The following is a 16,963-nucleotide window of genomic DNA, read 5'->3' as shown; positions in this document are numbered from 1 at the left end:
TTGTAACATCCTCAACAATTCTCCCCCTTCACAGGTGGGCAGCGGTGGTGGGATAGCGATTACACTGCGAGGGAGACGTTGTGGGATGGTTCCTCAGTGGGACTGAGGCACTTGTTGGGGGGGACTCAGGGAGGGTTGGTAGGTTGCAGGAAGGTTGGGCTGTTTGCCTCGGTGATTCTGGAAGGACTAAGCACTGTAGGAGGGTGGTTTGGCTAATTTACTGACATGGGGCTTGATCCATCAGCAGCTCCCTTAAAGTGTAGTAGGTAAATTCTCTTTAAAACAGCAAGTGCTGGATTCTTGTGTAACTTCTCTGGCTTCCCTGAAGCCACTCCTCTCACTCACTCCACTGAGAACCAGAGCAACCAGGCCTTACATTTGTCTGTCTAAAGTGTTGGTACTGTGCCCGTCACTGTGGTATCTTTGGCATCCTGCAGGATGAAAGTCACTATAGAAGTGTAAGACACTGAGGACCAAGTTCTGCTCTTGGTTCCACTAGTGTAAATGCACTGACTTCCATGTACTTCTCCCTCACTGCAGAGGAGGCTAATTCTGCAATAGATCAAAGAGGCTATTTTTAAAAAGGCCACAAGTGCCTGGGAGTGAACTGCACATTCACAGTTGTCCCAAGACTGCCAATAAGACTTCCTTAAATGAACCAACAAAGCGCCTGTGCTCTGCTGCTCCACATGTGGACTTTCAGCTGCCGATGTCTCCAGGAAATGCCCGTGATACACAGTACTGGGTGGGATTTCACTCACACCCTTTTCTTGTTGAACTCATGTTTGTTTCTCCGGAGAGAGAGATGCACTGTGGGTTTGGTGTTGACTCAGTGCAATTATTCAGTGTTGTGAGCACGTGAACAATGATCCCTGGAACCCCTACAGGTCAAAGAGCCATTTTAAAAGTGTTTTGCATGTTGTTGTTTTTATCTTTGCTCTCCCAATGCCATGGGTATGATGCTGATTCACAGCCAGAAACTAACAAAGTGCTGGCAGATTGTCAGAAGTATTAGACACTGGTGCCTCTCCAAGCACCTTTTTTTTGGAAATGTAGTGTCAGGAAACCCCACAGTAGTTATGCTGCCTCCCTTCTTCTAGGAGATTTCCCATTCTGTGTCAATGCTGTATTTTATTCTCGCTTGTAAGCCACCTGCACTCATCTCTAATCGATGGGACTGCGGCGGTTGGAGAAATGTGTTCCTTGTTGGCTCAAGTGTGACCTACGACTGTGACCGTGGTTGGTCACTTATTGGAGTATCCTCCGTTCAATGTACAGCTGGTGATGAGGGAATTCCCCGCTGGTATGCACCTGCCCCTGAGTGCAAAAGTGATTCATATCTTCATTGCATTAGAATGATTGAGATTAGGAAAGGGTGGAGGGCATATTGCAATGACCTTTGGGCTGTTTAACATCTTAGCCCTTAAATATTGACAATCTGTAGAGTCATGGGCTAACTCACTAGAGATTCCCCATTTGCAGCAGACCAAACACTCCCAGCTGGGATGCGCACTGCCAGCGTCCTCTCTGCCCTGGTACTCGTACACATGATCTGCCCTGACCTATGCCATAACTTATGGTGGTATCTAAACAAAGCCTTTGGCATCCTGCAGGATGAAAAGTATCAGAGGGGTAGCTGTGTTAATCTGTATCCACAAAAACGAGGAGTCCGGTTGCACATTAAAGACTAACAGATTTATTAGGGTATAAGCTTTCGTGGGTAAAAATCCACTTCAGGTGGGTCTCTTGAAGTAGAATTTTTCTTGAAATCCGTTCTCCTGAAAAATTTCAGGGGCATTTTTGTTTTGTTCAGAATGAAACTGTTTTAAAAAGCACAATATATTTCATATGACATTTTCATCTTCTGGCCAGCTCTAATTGAGAATATGAAACATCTTTCAGGATCAATATGTCAGATACAGACTGTATGAGACAGCCATATAGATAATAGTTCAGATAAAAAAGGAGCAAGCATGCTTGTGAGGATAAGACCCTGTCTTCAGCGTAATCACATTCCCTCTGTTTCTGTTTTTCAGGAGAAGCAAATTGATTCTCCTCTGTGCAACATGGTTCATGAGAGTGTAAAGTTTCTCCACTGTGGTGTGTCTCTGACAGAACTGAGAACCCTGCTGGAAGCACAGAAACTGTATCTGGAGATTCCGAAACTTAAGCGGGACCTACAAAAATACAATGAATAGCTGATATCTATGACCCCTTACTGTGACAAACTGTCTCCTTTGGATGCAGTTTGTATAATTACTTTGTACATATGATGATTGTTACTATTTGCAGAGAACTTGCTAGTACATCTAGTGATCCAGGAAGAGATTAGCCAGTACATCAGGAATCAGATATTTTTCATGCTGTGTGCCAGTGATTAAAGTTTTTTGTTTTGTTTTGTTTTTTTTGCTCTTTCCTTTCAATCTGACACACAAGTCCCTACTAGATAAACAAGAGAATAAAATCCTATGTTTGGGGGGGGAGGGCTATAGTAACAGGGTTGAATTCAGATTCCTTTCAATTCGGAAAGGGAAAGCAAGTTGAGAGAAACTAGATTAAAATGTACGGAAGTAAATCTTCAGCTGACTCAAGCTTCAGACCCTATGCAGAATACACCAACAACCTTCAGCTTTCAGAAATCACCCAGCTGTTGCATATGTTAAACCTTAATGCATTATAACCCAAACATATTTAAAGTAGTGAATGGCTATTTAACTGCCTCATTTCCATGAACTTTAAGGGCATCTCTGTTCAGAAATCCCTGTGCCCCCACTGAAGATGTAAAGCTTAAAGCCAATTTTCTGCCCTATCCTCTTAGTTAAAAAGTCAACAGTTTTTTCCTTCCTAATCTGAACAAATCTATTTTTGATTGACAACAGTGCTGATCTCATCTGTAGCATTTCTATAGCCTCACACATAGTCCCACGAATTTATGGTGAAAATTTAACTGTAGAGCAGTAACCCGCCAACCATTTCCCCATTGCCCAATGAATGCTAGGGGTGTCCTCTAACCTACGCCTTTGTGATCAAGCAATTATTTCTGCCCTGCAGGGCTACAATAAAGTGCAACTGTAAAAACTGGTGATCGTCTTTGGTTTTTATAATTTTCTCCCTTTGGCTGTAAGACAGGAAGATGCCCAGCATGTTTAAAGGCTCCTTTTCCTGAGGAGCAAAGCACTAATATCTCCCCCAGTCCAGTGAGCTGTCACATCAGGGACTCGAAGGGGCATGGGACAGCCCCTCCTCTCATACCTAGAGATGATTAGAGTTGAAACTTATTTGGCCAGGTAGCTTAGGGGGCAGTTTGTCCTACTGCTGCCAGGATGGTACCTGTTCTGTGGAATTACGGGGGAAGGTCTGTCTCTAGCATAGTTCGGTTTGCCTCTGTAAGGCAGGGGGAGCTTTGAGTCAGATACATCCCCGGTGTAATGACATTAGCGGATGTGGATGGAGTAACAGCAGGGATGAATTTGAACCACAGGATGAGTAAAAAGGATCCTTTGGTAACTGGACTGCCTCTTGTGTTTCAGAAATCATCCCTGTTCGGGGGTGCTGATCAGCACAGGGTGGCGTAGTGCTGCTGTATCAGAATAACTTTGTGATTGTTACTTTTCTGCTCTGGGGACAATGCTGCATTTCCCTTCCCCTGAGAAACCTTAGCTGTACGGTGCTCAGTGTTACGGTACTAACTGCAGCTGTATCCGGCTCTACTCCTTGCCACGAGTACAACACTACAGGGGGGGCTGGGCAGCATGTGCACACTCTGCCCATCCCCTTCCTGGGCCCCTGCAGCTGCAGTGCACGGATTCCCACTTCCCCTTGCCTCATGTGTATATGGGTGGCCATGCCTGGGGTCCGTGTTGCACAGTGCGCAGGGTGAGGAGCGGCTGCAGCCCTGCCTGGACTGTGCTGTCACCACCATTCTCTGGGAACTCACCTGGCACCATGATGTCACTTCCCTCTGGCTGGACCCTGCGGCTCCTGGGGACCCTGGTACTCATGCTGCCGCCTGGGGGAGCTCTCAGTGAGTAGGAGAATGAGCGTCTCCCTTCAATCCCATTCCCACCTTCTCCCCTCTCCTGGCTTTCCCCTACGCTCACATCCCTTGACGCTCCCTTTGCTTCCCTCTGGCAAGCTCCTGGGCGCTTGTGGTTGCTGAAGATCCAAGGCCATTCTTACCGCTCTGAGCTTGTTTTCCTGGCCAAATTCCAGCTCTGCCTTGCTACGTTTCTCCTGCTGTTCCAAATGGAGACGGTGCTTTTCTTTCCTCAAGGCTCCATTCCACAAATCTCTTGAGCACGTGCATAACTTTAAGCACACAGGTAGTGTTGACTTCCATGGGGTGACTCCCATGTTTCAAGCTGAGCTTACACTGTAAATGCTTCCACACGACAGGTTGAAAAGAGCTGTTTGGCCTGAGCGGTTAGCCAGTACGCAGGGTCTTGCAGGCTGTTTCTGTTAGGAGGAGAAATTGATGATGGAGCTCGGTATTTCTCTGATGCAATCCTGTTTATTCACAGAGAAAGGAGACACGTCCTGATTCCCTGAAACAGTAGGAATCACACCAGAGACGGGATTTTTTGCTCACAGGATTAATAGGCCAGCCATTCACAAATGTGAACTCTGTGGATGACAGGTCTGTGCCAGGTGTTGTTTGAAGAGAGGGTTCTAACTTCTAACAGTGACCAGCATTTCCCTGGCGCCTGATCAGCGTGATTGTGACCGGAATAGGACCACTGCTAATGTAATTGCTACTGAGCATAACTGACTTGGTGAGAGAATCTCCATGCGGGATCTGCAGTGCGCAGTCTGCCCAGCCTGACTGAGGCTGGGTATACAAGCTGGCTCAGGAGCAGGAGTGCTTCTGGCTTGCCTGTGGGGATGTGCACTGAACTGACACCTATTGCAGTTGTGCAACCAGTTTCATGTTTTGTTTCTAAAAAGGAAATTGTCATGGCAGCCTGAAGCTCACTGAGCTGAGACAGTCCCACGATGCTGCTGTTAAATGACTTGTCTGTTGGATTCCGGTTTAAACCATTCTATAGTTTGAAATTAACTAGAGGTTTGGACACCTGGTTACGTCTGTAGGCTGAGATCATTGCTCACACCACTGGGCTTCTTTCATTCCTCCATTCTCCACCATGAGATCCCTGTGAGCCACCCTCCCATCCCCCTCTGTTTCCCATGGGCCGGATTGAAAGCCCTGATGGGCTGTAGTTTGCCCTTTCCTCTTTTAAATGGTACTGGGAGAACAGGCAGTGTTGAGATGGCAGGTATTATGCCAGAAGGTGTTAAGGCTGAGATCAACCAGTTCTTTGATCTATTGACAATTACCAGATGCAAGAAGCTCTGTTTGTTCCCCATCCATCTTCCAATTATCCACATTCCACCAAACCAGTAGGCTTCTGCCTACTGATGCTTATAACAATCCCTAGTTTATCCTATTATTATACTGTGCTTTTTAAAACAGTTTCATCCTGAACCAGAACAAAAACGACCCTGACATTTTTTATGGGAAGGGATTTCAAGAAAAATTCGACATCAAGAGATACCAAAATAGAATTTTTTTGGCTTCGTGGCTGATCACACCAGCCCGCAGGCAGGGACTCTGTCCACATAGACTCCATCCAACCTCCAGCAGCTAGAGAGCCTGGCCACTCAGACTCCTCCTGACTCCAGAGGCCAGGGAAACAGAGCAACTGGGCTCTCCCCCTCTTTGGCCCTGGAGACAGCAGGCGTGGGTGGCAATGGCTGAGAGGCAGAGAGACAAGGCGCTCAGCTTTGACAGCCATCTTGGGAAGGCTTTGGTCATTTACAGTTTCTGCACATACACCTATTACATGTGTCTGTCTCATATTGTCTGTGCCTGACTTAGGGTCTGATCCCAATAAATGCTGAGCACCCTTAATTCTTAACTTCTACAGGCTCTGATACTGCTAAGCAAAGTTGAGGAAGTTCTGAGCAACTTGCAGCATCAGGCACTGGACTGTAAACTCCTGGGACAGGAACCAGGCCTCCATTTACACTTGTACAATGCTGGAAAAACTGGCAATTGCTCACTAAAGCAGTCAGTCATGGTATTTGTTTTGTTCTGTGCCCCAGACCAACAGAAGATAAATCATGTATCACACCACTGACTGCTTTGAAAACCTCTCTCTATACTTCATAATAGGGCATAACATTTTCATCCTGTTGTGATTTTAAACCACCACATTTTACCTATTTTATATTATTTTGGGCATGGAGCAGCCACTGCAAAGGAAGAAAACCTCCTCCCTTAAAATACAAGAAAGAGCTGGGGTGGGAGAGTGATGGGATTTGTTTGCTTTCAGGTCAACTTATTTTTTCCACTGAAGTTGTATCAATGGCAGATCTATCTCCCTCGCCAAACAGCCCTCATTATTTTAAAGAAGCAAAAAGATACATTCAGACAGTGTTATGTTTTACATGAGAAATTGGGCAGGGTGCATCAAGAAACCCAAATGGACTGTGATGCTTACACACTTGGGTAACACCGTCCAAGTGCCATCAGCTGAACATGTAATAGTCAAACTGTCTGTTGTAGACTGATACCAAAGGTCTGAAAATTGGTACCCAGGAGAGCATGTGAAAGTAATGCTTTCATTCATGTTGCACCACTCTTTCATCTAACGCATTGACCGTTCCTCCATTTTGCACATCTGGCTTTGGACACCCAACTGAAAGGAAAAGGCAGAAGAGAAGACAGTTCAGCGCGAAGGGGAGATGCACGGTGAATGGGGCTTATTGCCTGTAAACCATGCCCTTAGTTCACTTCTTTGCAGCCATTTTGGTTTTGCAGAGAAATAAACTGCTTGTAACACCAAACCCACAGTGCATCTCTCTCTCCAGAGAAACAAACATCATGAGTTCTACAAGAAAAGGGTGCGGGTGAAATCCTACCCAGTACTGTGTATCATGGGCATTTCCTGGAGTCATCGGCAGCTGAAAGTCCACACGTGGAGCAGCAGAGCACAGGCGCTCTGTTGGTTCATTTAAGGAAGTTTTATTGGCAGACTTGGAAAAACTGTGAACGTGCAGTTCACTCCCAAGCACATTTGTGGCCTTTTTTTAAAATAGCCTCTTTGGTCTATTGTGGAATTAGCCTCCTCTGCGGTGAGGGAGAAGTACATGGAAGTCAGTAGCGTTACCCCGGATTTATACTAATGGAACCAGGAGCAGAACTTGGTCCTCAACAGCGTCTTATGCTTCTATAGTGACTTACATCCTGCAGGATGCCAAAGATACCACAGTGACTGGCACAGTACAAACACCACAGACAGACAAATGTAAGGCCTGATTGCCCTGGTTCTCAGTGGAGTGAGTGAGAGGAGTGGCTTCAGGGAAGCCAGAGAAGTTACAGAAGAATCCAGCACTTCCTGTTTAAAGTGTAGGTAAATTCTCTTTAAGCGGAGCTGCTGATGGATCAAGCCCCATGGCAGTAAATTAGCCAAACCACCCTCCTCTGGTGCTTAGTCCTTCCAGAATCACCGAGGCAAACAGCCCAACCTTCCTGCAACCTACCAACCCTCTCTGAGTCCCCCAACAAGTGCCTCAGTCCCACTGCTGAACCATCCCACAACGTCTCCCTCGCAGTGTAATCGCTATCCCACCGCCGCTGCCCACCCGTACCTGTGAAGAAGGGGGAGAATTGTTGAGGATGTTACAAGGGGGCTGAGCTGGGACTAATAGGAGGAGATTAAGAAAAGGAAGGTTTAGGCTGAACGCTAGGAAGAAGCCTCGTGAGAGTGAGATCTAAGAGACTCTTGAATAGTTTCCCAAGAAAAGGGATGTGAAGCTCTATTGATTGGCATATTTAAGCCTTGATTAGAGAAAGCCCTGGAGATTAGTCTATAAGCAACAAATCCATCTTCCCCCGAGATGGGCGAGGTCATTTCATAGAAGGCAGGGAGGGAAAAGGCCTTTGTGAATCATTGCCCCGGGGGGATCTTTCTAATAGACCCCACCTAGAAACAGATCTGATGGGTTTGCATCTTTTCTGATGCCATTTCTAGGTTTTATAAGAGTCTATTTTTTCCTCAGCAGGATGCTTTAGCTGTGTTTATATTTACCCTTAATACAAGATGGCACTCGAGGATTACACGTCTTATTTGACTGGCATTCGATCGACTTGCTACCTTCGAGGATGTAGCCAGATTCACATCGAAACTCAACATGGTTTCCAATTGTATATTCAGTTTCACTTATAGAGATCTGTTCTCCATTTTCAATCACTGGGTTTGGACAACGAGGAATCTCTGAAAAACACCAACAAACAGGGTTTAAAATGTTTCTGTTCAGACAAAGGGTTTGTCTGCATGGGAAATTCATGGGAAAATTAGCGTGAAATAACAAGGCTGTGAATTAAAAGGGCAATAGCTAAATCCACACTAACTCATCCCATGGACACTCTTACTCCATACTAACAGGGCTTCTTTGTGGGTTAGGTAAATTTTCTTCTGAAGTCACAGCAGAGACACTCGCCGTGGGGGAGACTTGTTCATTGGGAGGGTCACTATTCCATTTCAAACCATAGGCCTGTGACAGCAAACTCATGAGGAGAAATGATAAACATCTAAAATTTTAGCATTAAATCTAAGACATTCAAAGCCACAGCATTTATATGCAATCCCAACACTTGGGAAACACATCGTAATGGCTATTTAACAGCTGCAGATTTTCTCAACCGTGCATTCCAAGGAAGTTCTATTTCCACAGGCAGAAGTTCAAGTAATTTCTCCCTGTACTCGAGTCACGGTGACACTGGGACTGCTGGCAGGTCTCCCCAGGGATTATGGGAATACTGCAGATGGGGCAATGGAGTGCTAGCTACATGCTGCTAACTGCTTCCACCCCAGATTCCTGCTGCAAAATCAAGCCACTGGGGTCTTTCCAACTTGGTCTCAGATTGTCCGCACAAACATACTGACAACACACACACACGGAGAGGATTCTACATTAAAAGTCTCATCATCAGGACAGCTGGACTGGGAACCACAAAGCAAGAGATGGGTCAGGTGAGGGGTGTATCTGAGGGAGGAATTCAGGAAGCTTGGAATGGGAGGATCCAGCATAAATTAGGGCAGATCATATGTACGAGCGCCAGGGCAGAGAGAACGCAGCAGTGGGCATCCCAGCTGGGAGTGTTTGATCTGCTGCAAAGGAGGAATCTGCAGTGAGTTAGTCCATGACTCTACATATTGTCAATACTTAAGGGCTAAGATGTTAAATAGTCCCCAGGTCATTGCAATGTGCCCTCCACCCTTTTCTAATCTCAGTCATTCTAGTGCGATGAAGAAATGAATCACTTTTGCACTCAGGGACAGGTGCATCCCAGCGCGGAGTTCCCCCATCACCAGCTGTACATCGAATGGAGGATACTCCAACAAGTGACCAACCATTGTCACAGGAGTAGCTCACACTTGAGCCAACAAGGAAAACGTTTTCCCAGCCGCGGTCGTCCCGTCCATTAGAGACATGTGCAGGTGGCTCACAAGTTAGAATAAAAGGGGAAAATACAGCACTGATACAGAACAGGAAATCTCCTAAAAGAAGGGAGGCAGCATAAATACTGTGGGGTTTCCTGACACTACATTTCAAAAAAAAAAAAAAAAAGTGATTGGAGAGGCACCAGTGTCTAATACCTCTGACAATCTGCCAGCACTTTCTGTTAGTTTCTGGCTGTGAGTTAGCATCATACCCATGGCATTGGGAGAGCAAAGATAAAAACAGCAACATGCAGAATATTCTTAAAAGCGCTCTTTGACCTGTAGGGAACCCATGGATCATTGTTCATATGCTCACAACACTGAATAATTGCATTGAGTCAACTGCACTGAATTACTGAGAATTACAGCCAGACCCTGAGAAGTAGTGAAGGCCTGCAGCTCCCATCAACTTCAACAGTAGGGTCCTCCTGCCTGGCTCCCTGAGTCATTGAACTGGCCCTGCTACATCTGCACCACCAAATTCCAGATCTGACCCCCTTCTATAGCCACTGAGTTCTGCCAGAACCCCCTGAATGAACATGCCAAGCCGCCTCCAAGTTGGGGACTCCAGAAGAGTTTCCTCAAGTTCCTCACCCATCCCCACTAACTAACTTTCCAGGGCCACATCCATGTCTTCATACTAACAAATCTGCATAACAGGGTGACAACTACACATATAAAATAATCTGGATGACACTCAAAGAATGTGTTACAGGTGCATGGTTTGCCCATGATACTACACAAGTGGTAGTGGGTTTAGACCCTTAAAGTCTACAAACCCACAAGCTCTATGTGGCTAGGATCTAACATATGATGCTGCTTCTCTGAGCAGGACTAAATATATAGGTCCTCTCTGAAAATCTACTCAAGCCACTCCTAACTTGTTTTGTTTACTGTGGGAACTTGCTTTCAGATGTTTAGAGAGAGAAAAATTGCTCTTGGGGAATGAATAAAAATCACCCAGAACGTTGGTGGAAAATACTGGTGTGAACAAAAAAAATGAGCAAGAGGTCTCAACATCCTTCTGTGCACAGAGCAAGATTAAAGAATGTTTTACGTTTTCCCCCAGGAAGTTGGGGGCTTGGTATTTCCAGTTTGGCATAACCGTTGAGCTAGGCTTTGCAAAGGAGAAACATATCAAGTGTATGGTGAAAGGCTGCCCCACATTAGGAATTTACACCAGCAGAACTATGTCTCAGGGCCACGGATTTCTCACTCTTGAGACACGCAGCTGGGCTGACCTAACCCCTGGTGTGGATAGTAGTAAGCTGACGGAAGAATTCTCCTGCTGACCTAGCTACTGCCTCCTGCAGAGTTGGATTACCTACGTGGATGGGAGAACCTCTCTCGTCGGCATAAGTAGTGTCTACGCTAAGTGGCGCACCTGCAGCCCTTCAGCCGTGCCACTGTAGCAGTTTATATAGTGTAGTCATGCCCTGGTCTGAGATGTGTCTTAGAACTTTAAAGTATGCAAGGAAAAAAATGCAGGCACTAGGAGAGGCAGAATCGCTCCCAAGAAGTTATTTATGGTGAATCAGCTGATCTATAAAGCTTAAGCTTCCAACAAGGTCAGTTTTAAAAAGATATTTATTGAGATGTTTAAGCTAAAAGAACCAATTTCCTCACATTTAGGTGCTTGCCTTGTAATTAATACTTTTCCTGGTGCATGACAGTAGAACGAGAGGCAAATACTAAATGCTAGTCGCCTTTGCATTCAGACCAGGCCAACTCCACAGTACTTTGGTTTTTTCATTGTACAATAAATGGATCCTCTTCAATGAAAGACAAAGCACAGTCACATCTATGTTTCTGCAGAGGCACAGGCAAAGTTTTCGACATTTCTGCCATCTATTCCATTAGGGATAGCAGGAGTCTAAAGTAAAGAGGAATTATTACATTTAATATTAAACAAAAGTTTCAGTTAAGAAGTTAATTACTTAAAAGGCTTGTTGTTATTTCTCCCAAATTCCAAGAGGGAAAAGTACTTAGCAATTTGTTAGTGTAATTACCACTGTATTTTAGAAAGATCTGAGGCATTACCTCCACCAGATATTGGACATAGTTCTCGAGTTTTGCCTCACCCTTTCCCCAGCACTGCTCATTGCCTCAGACTCCAGGCTGACAGCACAAACCTTGAGACACTGCCTCAGAGCACACACCTCCCTTACATGAGCCAATAGCATATCTGGTACAAGACCAGACAGCAGGTTGTGGATTTTTACAGATCCTCCCTCCTCAAGAAGGGTCCAAAAGTTTTTGTTTGGTTGGTTTTTTTTGGAAGTTTACAGAGAGCTCACTGGGAAAAGATTTAAGATTTTTTCATTCTAAAGGATCTTAGATTTTAAGCATGTAGTCAGAGTTAGGGGAAAGAGGGACTTTACCCATAAGGGTTACTAGTCTTTCGCTCCTTGAAAAACAATCTATGCTACTTCTAACCTCAGCTCCATACCAAAGCCAACATCTCTGGGCACAAGCTCATTTTAAAGCCATTACAAGCTCCTTTTAAAGCCATTAGATTGGCAAGCTGAAAGCACCTTATTCCACACAACTTTTGCTTCCAGACACATTTGGGAAGAAATGGTCCAATTAACTTGTACCTGAATAAAGAAGAATAAAAATCATGTTTATCTGGTTCCTTGATTACTTGTCCAATAGTCCAGAAATTTGGACTGCATTTCTGGCCATAAATAGTAACTGTCGGCCTATCAGTACTAGCATGACAGGGGAACATTACATAGCAAGAAACAACTCACGCTACAGCAGTAGGCAAAATCCTTCATCGTTGTTCTATTGATCTCAGCGGCGCTATGACTGTTTACATCAACTCAAGATTGGCCCCCAGAAGCTTTGGAATCCCTTTTAGTATCTTTCTTGTTTCCTTCTATAAACAAGATTCTCTATCATCTGTTTCAACTCGAGATCTAGGCAGTACAATTTCTCCCATCAAGCCAAGATTTTAGCAGCCTAAACTTCAGTAGGCCCAAAATCCAGAAACCCCGCACTAAAACCTGGGACAGAGCTGGGTTCTCGTTTGAAGTGTGGAAGGCCGGGAATCACAGCCCATCCTTGGTCATGTCCAGTTTCAAAGTTCTGCCTATGAGTATTTGGTTTTGTAGTATGAACCTTGAATAAGTTTGAAATTACCCTTTGATGCTCAGTTTCCAGAGTCAGCCAGCAGCTCTCAGTCATTCACCACAGCCTGATCCTCTCCCTTCTTCACGGGTGAAATCCACTCTTGCACCGAATTGGAAATCTGTTATAGCAGCAGCTCTGCCATGCTCTTGTTCTCCTGGATAGCAAAGATCTCGCTAGTATAGAAGGAGATTAATATTAGGCCATTGCCTCATTGTTCATGGAAAAAAAACAGGTTTTTGATGTGTATTGTATAAAGTTCTCTTGCTTTTGGATACATTATAAGGGGGTCAGTCAGGCTCTCCTATTTATCCTCTCATAATAGAGCAAGGAGACATCCAGTGAATTGAAAACAAAACATTTAAAACAGAAAGATATTTCAAGATGTTAAGATCAGTGCAGCCAGGACTGAACTCTGACCCAGCTGCTAAACGGAAGACTATATTAACTGCACAAGAATGTCTTGTAGAGATCAATTGAAACAGAAAAGGAAAAAGACTCACTTCCACAGAACCCTGGGACTTGTGACCATTTTAAGTTTTGAAAGCACGTGGTGCTGGGTAATACTCCAGAGATTCCCATGTAACTTTGGCGGCAAATAGATCTTTCATTTGTTCTGACAGAACAATAGTTCAGATTAACGTACAGGGGTACAGCAAATCTGAACTATGGTGGAGTAATCCAACTACCTAACAATAAAGAAAAACATGTGAGAAGTGAAAGCTTTAGCTGTAAGCTGAGGCATGAAAATTCACTTCTTCCCTCTAGTCTGCCAGAACCCAGATTTGGTGACCTTCAAGATATGGCACAAGACTCACCTCGTGTCCTCAGGTCACCTTTGGGAAATGAGGAAGAACGGGAGGAAGTGATGGTGAAATATTTGTTTTGGAATTGTGATACATAATGCGGTCTGCTCTTTATTTTCTTTTTCAGATGCTGCTCGGGTACCATGTTACTGGATGCATTATAAGAACCTGAAAAGAATAAAATGAACTAAGTTGGTATTTTTAACCTCTGCCCAGTTTTGATAGGAACAATCACAGATACAAACTTATTTGAGCATAAGCTTTCGTGGGCTACAGCCCACTTCATTGGATGCAAGATTAATGCATTGGATGCATCCGATGAAGTGGGCTGTAGCCCAGAAAGCTTATGCTCAAGTAAATGTGTTTGTCTCTAAGGTGCCACAAGTACTCCGGTTCTTTTTGCAGATACAAACTAACACGGCTGCTACTCTGAAATATATCAAAGAAGATTACATCTAACTACAGTACTTTATAGGATTTCTAAAAAAAACAAATTAATTTTCTAGCAGTTAAACAGCTACCACCAAATCACACTCTTGTTTATTCTTGTTCAACTATTGGGGGAAAGTTACTGTGTATTTATAGCAATATAGTTCTGCAGCATGTGTACGGTATCAACTCTACTGTCTTCAGTGAAGCTATGATCATTTATACTAGCTAAGAATCTGTCCAAAAGCAAATACCTTCTCTTAAAAACTGTTCTAACCTCTATCCTTGCACTTCCAGACCTCATATTGTTCTGAGCCCATTTATCAGCATATTACTGACCCCAGACAGTACCTGTTAAACCCCTCCAGTATTCTTCACCTATCTTATGTTCACAAAGCCATACATTTAGTAAACTACCAGAAAATACAACTGTAAGACGTGCTTGGGAATAAGGGGCAGATAGATAACCAAGTTCTCTCCCAAAATTCCACAGCAGTGTTACCACTAAGATTTTCAAAAATTATACAAGTTAGATCATGGAAATAATGAATGAAAATGTAATGTACAGTGTGAAATTGTGGAAACTACATCTTTAAACAAACCCATTTTCTTCCAACTCACCTGAGAAAGTACCACTTGTTTCATTTCCCTTTAATAGGACACGTGCAGTTGTGTCTACAGCAAAAGGAGGGATAAAAAACATTCAGTAGTGTTACATTGTTCTGTTATGAACAGCCCCTCAGTGATAGTTTCCTAAATATCAGTGCATATTAAGATGAAAACATTTAAAAATACATTAACAAAGTTGGTCATGCAACTTATACTCAAGTTATTTTGGGCCTAAAAATAATAGTTTTACCTGGTGCAAAAAAGTGACAGAGGAAGACACTAAACACACATTACTCACCTTTGCATTTAGGAGCAGGTCCACTCCAGATTCCACTTGTTTTATCTTTTGTTGTACAATGAATGGAGGCAGCTCCAATAAGCTGGAACCCACAGTCACATCTGTAAGTTACTGTTGAGTATTAAGCAAAGTTTTCTACACCCCTTCCATCGTATGTTCCATTGGCAATGTAAGGAGGGGAAGAACACGTAATCGCTGTAGGAAAACAGAAGGTCATGAATATGAATGCTTGAGTGTTGTTGTAGCTGTGTTAGTCTCAGGGTATGAGAGAGACAAGATGGATGAGGTAATATTGAGAGCCCTGTCTAGCTTGAAAGCTTATCTTTCACCAATAGAAGCTGGTCCTAAAGAGATGATCTCACCAACCTGATCTCATCAAAAATAATAAAAAGTTTCAGTTAAGAATGCAAACATTAGATAAACTTTTTGTTAAGTTAAGATCCCTAAAAGAAGAAAAATATTTAGCCATTTGAAAATGTAATTAGTACTGTATGTTAACCAAATCTGAGAGAGTTTCCTCCCTCTCGGAACTCTTCCCTTCTTTCAAGCTTTACTCCACCCTCTTCTAAATGTTATCATGCAAACTGGCACTGGTCCCCATGACATAGGACCCTGGCAAACTCTCTCACCAGAGCACATCCAGTCCCAAACATTACTCATAGGAAGGATGGTCTTTTTTTTTCCATAAGTGAAAGGCAGCCCAAGGAACTTTAGTTCAGAGAAATAAAATACTTACAACCACAAAACTCATTGACGTTTGACCGTTGTGAGTTTGAAAGGCACACTACAGCGTCTGACTTTCCAGGGATTTTAAAAAACTCATCACAGCACTTGTCTGTAACTTGTGTGTCAACAGGGAAGCCCTCTATCCGATCCATATCAGAGGGGAATAACTTAATTCAGCTTTGGCAGGGGCCCACAGTCACCTGTGGACAGAACAGAAGCCCGTTTTAACAGAACATATTTATTCTAGTAGCTTTGCACACCACAAGGATCCTGAAGCCACCAGATGCATACAAGAAGATGGAGCTGCGACAGACCAGGTGAGCCCACCAGGGAGGTTACTCCGATTTCCCAGACCCAGACAGATCCACCCACCTGGGGGGTTTAAATTGGGAACTGAAGACGTTGCCGGCAGCAATAGCCACACAGCTGGGAAACACAAGAGACATAAATCAGGTCCAACCCTCCCAGGCATTTTCCCCATGGCAGGAACCCGAGAACGAGGGAACCCGGGGGCAGGCGGCAGTCCCCGGGCTGAGTGCTCCGGGGAAGGGGCTCGGGGGGACCCAGCGCCCAGAGCAGGCAGAGAGGCTCCCCTTTGCCTGGAAGGGACCCCCCAGTGACGGGAGGGGCCAACCCACGGGCCAAAGCGCAGCCCCGGCCCCGGGCAGCCCCTAGCTCTTGCCCTGCCGCCCCGCCCAGGCACCGTCCGCAGCCCCCGGCCCCGGAAAGCCCCGCCCCGCACGGCGCACGGAGGAGCTTTGCCGACCCGCCCCCCGCAACTCACTGCGAGTCCCGGGCAGCGGCAGCAGCGGCAGCAGCAGCAGCGCCAGAAGCCCCAGGGCCAGCGCGGGGCCGGGGAGCCCCGGGGACATGGCGGGGGCGGACAGGGAGCTCCGAGCCGCAGCCGGCGCCGTGCTCAGCACAAGCGAGAAAGAAGGGGGCGGGGCGGGGCCTGACCAGCTCTGAGACTGGTTGGAGGCGGGGTCAGCAGAGAAGGGGCGGGGCCTGAATAGCGCTGAGACTGGTTGGAGGCGGGGTCAGGGGAGAAGGGGCGGGGCCTGAATGGCGCTGAGAATGGTTGGAGGCGGGGCTGGCTCAGGCTGAAGCCCGTTGGTTACAGCAAACACAGACAGCAGGTTGGACTTAAAGTCGCCGTTAACACAAGCAGCAAAGGAACTGAAATACCAAAACACACACCCTTGGGCTTTATTTTCAAAAGAGCTCAGCATGGTGAATAGCATTGTGAAGTCCTGAACATCTGTCCTCGCTGCAGATTTTTTTTCCATTGGGGCATGCTAACATTTGGCAGAGATATGAGAAAAGGAAGCTTTAACTAATGTGTGTTACAGGCTCAGAAACTGGATGATCTAATTTAGCAAGGGACAGGGATGGGCAATAAACATTCATGTTTTGATGCTGTGTTTCCTTTGGCAAAATTACAAATTGCAAAGAGAGAT

General features: G+C 45.1%; 1 long non-coding RNA gene across 6 annotated transcripts; it reads right to left on the bottom strand.

Annotated features, from left to right (window-relative positions):
- Nucleotides 1-1,673: 1,673 nt before the first annotated feature.
- LOC123368451 lies at nucleotides 1,674-16,420 on the bottom strand. Of its 6 annotated transcripts, none has more exons than XR_006578783.1 (9): nucleotides 16,291-16,420; nucleotides 15,517-15,706; nucleotides 14,781-14,975; nucleotides 14,495-14,548; nucleotides 13,457-13,612; nucleotides 13,142-13,327; nucleotides 12,651-12,814; nucleotides 8,091-8,276; nucleotides 1,674-4,455 (listed from the first exon to the last, which is right to left on the bottom strand). It is a non-coding gene; the product is annotated as an uncharacterized LOC123368451 (long non-coding RNA). The 6 variants fall into 6 exon arrangements; XR_006578781.1 differs by lacking the exon at nucleotides 1,674-4,455 and adding an exon at nucleotides 4,495-6,698; XR_006578786.1 differs by lacking the exon at nucleotides 1,674-4,455 and adding an exon at nucleotides 4,495-6,698 and having other exon boundaries at nucleotides 13,142-13,323.
- Nucleotides 16,421-16,963: the final 543 nt, after the last annotated feature.

This window comes from Mauremys mutica, chromosome 4 (assembly GCF_020497125.1).
Source record: "Mauremys mutica isolate MM-2020 ecotype Southern chromosome 4, ASM2049712v1, whole genome shotgun sequence".
Classification (NCBI taxonomy): Eukaryota; Metazoa; Chordata; order Testudines; family Geoemydidae; genus Mauremys; species Mauremys mutica.
The sequence above is the reverse complement of the archived record's forward strand: the minus strand, read 5'-3'. Positions and strand labels throughout refer to the sequence as shown.